Below are 6825 nucleotides of genomic sequence, written 5' to 3'. Positions count from 1 at the left end.
CCTGAACCTAAATTTAAAAAATAAGTTTAAAAAAAGGTAAGAGGGGACAAGCAGGCTTTTATGGCTCAGCTGAAGAGGGCAGCCTTCAACACAAAGCCGGTGGGGCTGTGTGAAGATTTCCAGCAAGGGGGAGGGACCCTGGGAGGGGGCTGCGTTTTGGATGGTTGGCCCTGAGGTTCTGGATGAAGAAAATTGTCCAGATAGGGAGATGCATTAGGAGGCTTTTCCAGGAACCCATGAGAGAGGGTAAGAGTCCAACTGAAGGCTTCAGCTGTGAGGAGGGAGAGAGGCGCGGGTTCAAGAAATATTTATGAGGCTGGGCACGGGGGCTCACATCTGTAATCCCAGCACTTTGGGAGGCTGAGGTGGGAGTTCAAGATCAGCCTGGCGAAATAAATATTTTTGTATTCTTAATAGAAGATGGAGTTTCACCATTGTGAAACTCCATCTTCTATTAAGAATACAAAAATCAGCTGGGTGTGGTGGCAGGTGCCTGTAATTCCAGCTACTCAGGAAGCTGAGGCAGGAGAATTGCTTGAACCTGGGAGGCAGAGGTTGCAGTGAGCTGAGATCACGCCACTGAATTTCAGCCTGAGCAACAGTGAGACTTCATCTCAAAAAATATTATATATATATACATACATGGGGGGTGCAGTGGCTGACGCCTGTAATCCCAGCACTTTGGGAGGCTGAGGTGGGAGATCACTGGAGGTCCGGAGTTTGAGACCAGCCTGACCAACCTGTAGAAATCCTGTCTCTACTAAAAATACAAAACTAGCCTGGCCCAGTGGCACAGGCCTGTAATCCCGGCCACTCTGGAGGCTGAGGCAGGAGAATTGCTTGAACCCTGGAGACAGAAGTTGCGGTAAGCTGAGATGATGCCATTACACTTCACCCTGGGTGACAAGAGCAAACCTCCGTCTCAAAACACACACACACACACACACACACACACACACACACACACACACACACACACTTACAAGGGCAAATCCCAGGACTGGTGAAGTGCAAAGTGGATTCAGGAGTGCATGCAAGGTGATGCCAGGCAGTAGACCTAGGGAAGAAGGAGCTGAGGGTGGGGTGGATGAAGGGGAACCATGAGGAGGTGCTGGGGGGGCTTCGGGTGAGCACCCAGGCTCAGGATGCTGTGTGTGTGAACGTGGGAGCCTGGAGTGTGCTGTACACAGGAGATCCTGCTGGAGTCAGAGTGACGTGGCTGGAGGGAAGAAGCACGGTGTTAGCTGGATGTGTGATGAGAGGCCTCCGTGTCTTGGAGCCTGCAGGAAGGATTTGGACTTGATGGCACCAGAGAGTGACAGGTGAAAGGGGTGTTAGGATTAGAGCTGTGTTCATGTTAAGCTGGCAGCTGAGTGTGGGTTGGGCTGGAGGAAAAGATAATGCAGAGAAAGGCCAAGAACGAGGCTGATGCATGACCCATGCCCTTTAGGAGTCTCGGGGCCCAGCAGGGATGGGTCAGGGGCTGTCAAAAAGAGCAGCGCGGGTGCAAGCAGGCACCCTCACCTTCCTAGAGTGTCTTGGCTCTTCTCTGCTTTGTCTTTGGCAAAAAATTTCACTGGATCTGAGGTCTGCTGCTAAAATAAAATTTGCAAACCACTGCACTAAGCAAACAGAGGGAAGGGTTGTGGGGCGGATAGGCAGACCTGTAAAAATGATTTAGAACTTCAACAATGTGTGTAGGGGGGGTTGTGTTCTATAGCAAAGTGGTGGCGAAAGGCATTTATCCATATATCCATTAGATTTTAAAAATTGTACTTTGAGGCCATGTGCAATGGCTCACACTTGTAGTCCCAGCACTTTGGGAGGCTGAAGTGGGCGGATCATGAGGTCAGGAGTTCGAGACCAGCCTGGCCAATACCGTAAAACCCCAACTCTACTAAAAATACAAAAATTAACTGGGTGTGGTGGTACACGCCTGTACTCCCAGCTACTCAGGATGTTGAGCTGGGAGCATTTCTTAAACCCAGGAGGCGGAGGCTGCAGTGAGCTGAGATTGTACCACTGCACTCCAGCCTGAGCGACAGAGTGAGACCCTGTCTCAAAAAACAAAACAAACAAACCCCAACAATCGTATTTTGTGTTTGAAGCCCTAAAGTACGACAGAGTAACATGAGACTAGACTAGGTCCTCTCATTTTCTCACTTCACAAACATTGATTTTATAATCTGTGTTAGGCACTATATAAAAACCGAGTTACTTCTTAAAAGGATCTTATTGTTGACAAATTCAGTTGTTCCTCCTTATCCATCATTTCACTTTCTGTGGTTCCAATGATCTGCAGTCAACTATGGTCTGAAAATATTACATGGAAAATTTCAGAAATAAACAATTTTTTTTTTAAATTTAAGAGATGGAGTCTTGCTACGTTGTCCAGGCTGGTCTCAAGCTCCTGGGCTCAGACAATCCTCCTGTGTTGGCCTCCCAAGTGCTGGGATTACAGGCATGAGCCAATGTGCCTGGCTAATTTTTAGGGTTTTTTTTTTTTTGTAGAGACAGAGTCTCACTATGTTTCCTAGGCTGGTCTTGAACCCCAGGGCTCAGCCGATCCTACCACCTCAGACTCCTGAGTAGCTGGGGCTACAGGTGTACATCACCGTGCCTGGCCCAATCCATCAGTTGTAAATTGCATGTCATTCTGAGTATTGTTGTAATTGTCCTATTTTATTATTAGTCATTATTGTGAATCTCTTGCTGTGCCTAATTTCTAAATTAAACTTTATCATAGGTATGTGTGTATAGAAAACACAGTACTGTTTATATGGAGTTTGGAACTATCTGAGGTTCCAGGCATCCGCTGGAGGTCTTGTAACATATCCCTGTGGATAAGGAGGGACTACACTATGGGAATAACTACAACTCAAGTACTAGCTAAGTGAGATAAATGTCATAGAAAGTGATGAGAGGCCGGGCAAGGTGGCTCAGGCCTGTAATCCCAGCACTTTGGGAAGCTAAGGCGGATGGATCGCTTGAGGCCAGGAGTTGGAGACCAGCCTGGCTAACATGGCGAGACCACATCTCTACTAAAAATACAAAAAAATTAGCCAGGCATGGTGGTGCACGCCTGTAATCCCAGCTACTCAGGAGGCTGAGGCACAGAATCGCCTGAGCCTGAGAGACTGAGGTTGCGGTGAGCCGAGATCATGCCCCTGCGCTCCATCCTGGGTGACATGGCAAGACTCTTACCTTGGGAAAAAAAAAAGTGAAGAGAATGTAATAAAACTAGAAATGTTCCAATCTAGGTAAAGATACAGAGGCCCACTTTAAGGAGATGAGTCCATCGCCTCCAAAACCTGCCAACTAGAGAGGGGCTCCAGTGGGGAAGGCTGGATGCCCCAGAAACAGAACTCCCTGTGAGGGCCCTGGGGGAGCAGGGGGAGCACTGCAGATTCTCAGTGTTCAGCCTGTTCTAGGAGGAGACACAAAAGCCTGGGAAGAAAGGACCAGGAGGGGACAGTTGCTGGTGGGAGTCACACAGGGTCCAGGTGGGTGAACTGATAAGAAAACAAGAACGAAGGCCGGCCGCGGTGGCTCACACCTGTAATCTCAGCAGTTAGGGAGGCCGAGTGGGTGGATCACCGGAGGTCAGGAGTTTGAGACCAGCCTGGCCAACATGGTGAAACCCCATCTTTACTAAAACTACAAAAATTAATTGGGCGTAGTGGTGTGTACCTGTAATCCGGCTACTTAGGAGGTGGAGGCAGGAGAATCGCTTGAACCCGGGGAGCAGAGGTTGCAGTGAGCTGAGACCACACCACTGCATTCTAGCCTGGGTGACAGAGCAAGACTCCATCTCAAAAGAAAAAAAAAAGAACTGAGAAGAGAGAAGAGAGTGGAGCTCACCAAGGCAACATGGCGGGTGAACCTAGATGACACTTGGGTGGGACGCAGGATCTGGCCTGACAACCTGGGTGTACTGGAGGAGTCACTTTGCTGCCTCAGTTTCCCTAATTGTAACAAGGGAGTTTGCCTGGGTCCCCAGTGAGTGCTACCTTTCTTCTTCCAGGGTCCATTGCAAACATAAGAAACTCCATCCCAGCAATTTTCCCCTTCACGCCCAGTCCCAGCCCCATTTCTCCCCAGCACCCCAGGCAGCCACTTCCTCTCAGTCAGTGTAGACATGTGAGCTGAAATCTCTTTGTGAGTCCTGGACTAGGTAATCCAAAAGGGCTCCTTCATAGCATTTCATACATTTCAGGATTCTGCCATTTACCGAGGACTGTGGACCTATGACCTGTTGACATGTTCATGTGCCCTGGGATGCCATTCTATCCTCTTCTCTCTGTACCTGGGGAAATGTCAAACATTCATCCAGGTTTGAAACTCAAAGCACCAGCACAGCACAGACCCAAGACTTCAGGAGGCTTTTAACCTCCAAGGTCGTGTTTTGTGAATTGACTACAGCCACTCACCCCAGAGCGAGCCAATGGATGTCTTTCTGTTTATGACATCTCTAATACTTGATGGACACAGAAGCAAAGGAACTGGGATTCCTTCTTTTCTTTTCTTTTCTTTTTTTTTTTTTTTGAAACAGTCTCCTCTCTGTCTCTCTCTCTCTCTCTCTGTCTCTCTCTCTCTCTGTCTCTCTCTGTTGCCCAGGCTGGAGTGCAGTTGTGTGATCCCGGCTCATTGCAGTTTCTACATCCTGGGCTCAAGTAATCCTCCCACTTCAGCCTTCCCGGTAGCTGGGACTACAGGTGTGCACCACCACACTGGGTAATTTTAAAATTTTTTTTGTAGAAGTGGGGTCTCACTATGTTGCCCAGGCTAGTCTCAAACTCCTGGGATTAAGCAATCGTCCCACCTCAGCCTCCCAAAGTACTGGGATTATAGGCATAACCCATTGTGCTATGCTAACATTGTATAATAATATTAAATAAATGGTGGTGGCTCACGCCTGTAATCCCAGCACTTTGGGAAGCTGAGGCGGGAGGACAAGGCTGTAGTGAGCTATGGCGGCACCACTGCGCTCCAGCTTTGGTGTTAGAATGAGACCCTGTCTCCAAAATCATCATTATCATCATAACTATTAATAATACATAAACATTTATTAATTGAGGGCAGGGAATGTTTCTTATTTGTTTCATTTATATTGCCCAGCACATAGTAGGTACACAACCACCATGCATTCAACATCTAACCAGCGAGACCACTGGATTTCACCTCTCCTCGTTCTCCATGTCTCTGATTCAACTGCATAATTAGGAATTGGCAGCAGTGGCAATCCCTCCCCACCAGGGTTTAAACCAATACTGAAAAGTTGTATTTGGTTGACTGTTGTCCTTCCAGGCAGATGAAAGTGGCAATTCAACCCTCTTTTTCTTATCAACCCCTGCATGTGTCAGAGCATTTGAAGATGGGATGTGTGGGAGCTCCGGCTCTCTGGTGACTTCTCTCGATTTAATTAGTCTGACCTTCTGTGATAATCCCCCTCGGATGTCCCTGGCTTCCCCTCCATTTCTGTATCATATTCAGGCTTCTGCCTTCATCAGCAAAAGACCAACTGCTCAGCTCAGCCTGTGGCATAATTCACAGCTTGGCTCTCAAAAATGAACTTTTACTCAAATGGAGCTGCTCTTAGCATTAAAATTGGCCTGAGAGAGCTAGGAAAGTTTATCTTGGAGCCAGCATGGGGTCTGTCCCTCCAAGTCAAATATTTCTCTTTAGAACTAGAACGAGCTTTAGTGTGGCACTACCAATGGCTTTCTGAAATACTGGGCTATCTTTAAACATTAGCATTTAGTTACAGTGCTGAAGGCTTTCTGGAGAGTTTTAAAGTCTTTTTTTCTCCCTGGTATTCTCCCCTCTGAATAACCAGGGTTTTCATACACACTTCCTTTTTATTTCAGGGCATGCAATCTCTCTGCTCAGGAGAGGGAAGGCATTAAAATAGCTCAATACTGGGCTAATCAAACAGCTATTTACTTTCAGTCTGTCCTCATAGGATTTTCTGAATGAGGTAGAGAGGCCACTTTAGAATGATCTAGAAAGTCAAAGTGGTACCCCTGGAGCTTCTGGTCTTCAGGATGCTGGGGAAATTCCTGGGAGTTTAATGTTCTCCTTTCAAATCCCCTAGCCCAGCCTGGGAGCTGTGTTGTTATTCTCCCTGGCTCCTGTTTCTCTCTCAGTATTTTGAATAAAGACCTTGCAGTGTGTGAAGGAATGGCTTCTTTCTCAGGAGCATAAGATGAGATGGATAAATTTGTGGCATGGATTTATTCCACATTTACTGATACCTGTAAGGCCAGGAATAATTCTATCCACAGGAGATACAGAGATGATCAAGGCACGGCCACTATCAAGGAGAAATCCACTGAGTGAAAGAGAAGCATACTCCAACCAACCAGGAGGTGCAATTGAGGCTGGCGTCCGGCACGCAGAGCGGGGACAACCAGTTCAGAATGGGGGAGGTTGCCATAGAGAACAGGACACTTGAGCCCGGTATCTGAGAGTCAGTAGCGTTTCTACAGTTGCCACAGGTTGCAGGGAGCTCTCTGGGAAGTGTTATGGCTCTTTGAGCAGGGAGTGTGAGTTTGGGGTGGCCTGATTACAGGTGACACAGGAGTAGCGCATTGGGTGATGAGGCTGGAAGGGTCTTTGCGACCAGATTATAAAAGTTATTTTGGCCAGATGTGGTGGCTCACACCTGTAATCCCAGCATACAGAGGGTTCAAGACAGGAGGATCACTTGAGGCCAGGAGTTTGAGACCAACTGGGGTAACATGGCAAAATGGAGTTTCAGACCGACCTGGGTAACATGGCAAAACCCTGTCTCTACAAAAAATGCAAAAATTAGCCAGGCAAAAA

This window comes from Cebus imitator, unplaced genomic scaffold (assembly GCF_001604975.1).
Source record: "Cebus imitator isolate Cc_AM_T3 unplaced genomic scaffold, Cebus_imitator-1.0 Scaffold153, whole genome shotgun sequence".
Lineage (NCBI taxonomy): Eukaryota > Metazoa > Chordata > Mammalia > Primates > Cebidae > Cebus > Cebus imitator.
The sequence above is the reverse complement of the archived record's forward strand: the minus strand, read 5'-3'. Positions refer to the sequence as shown.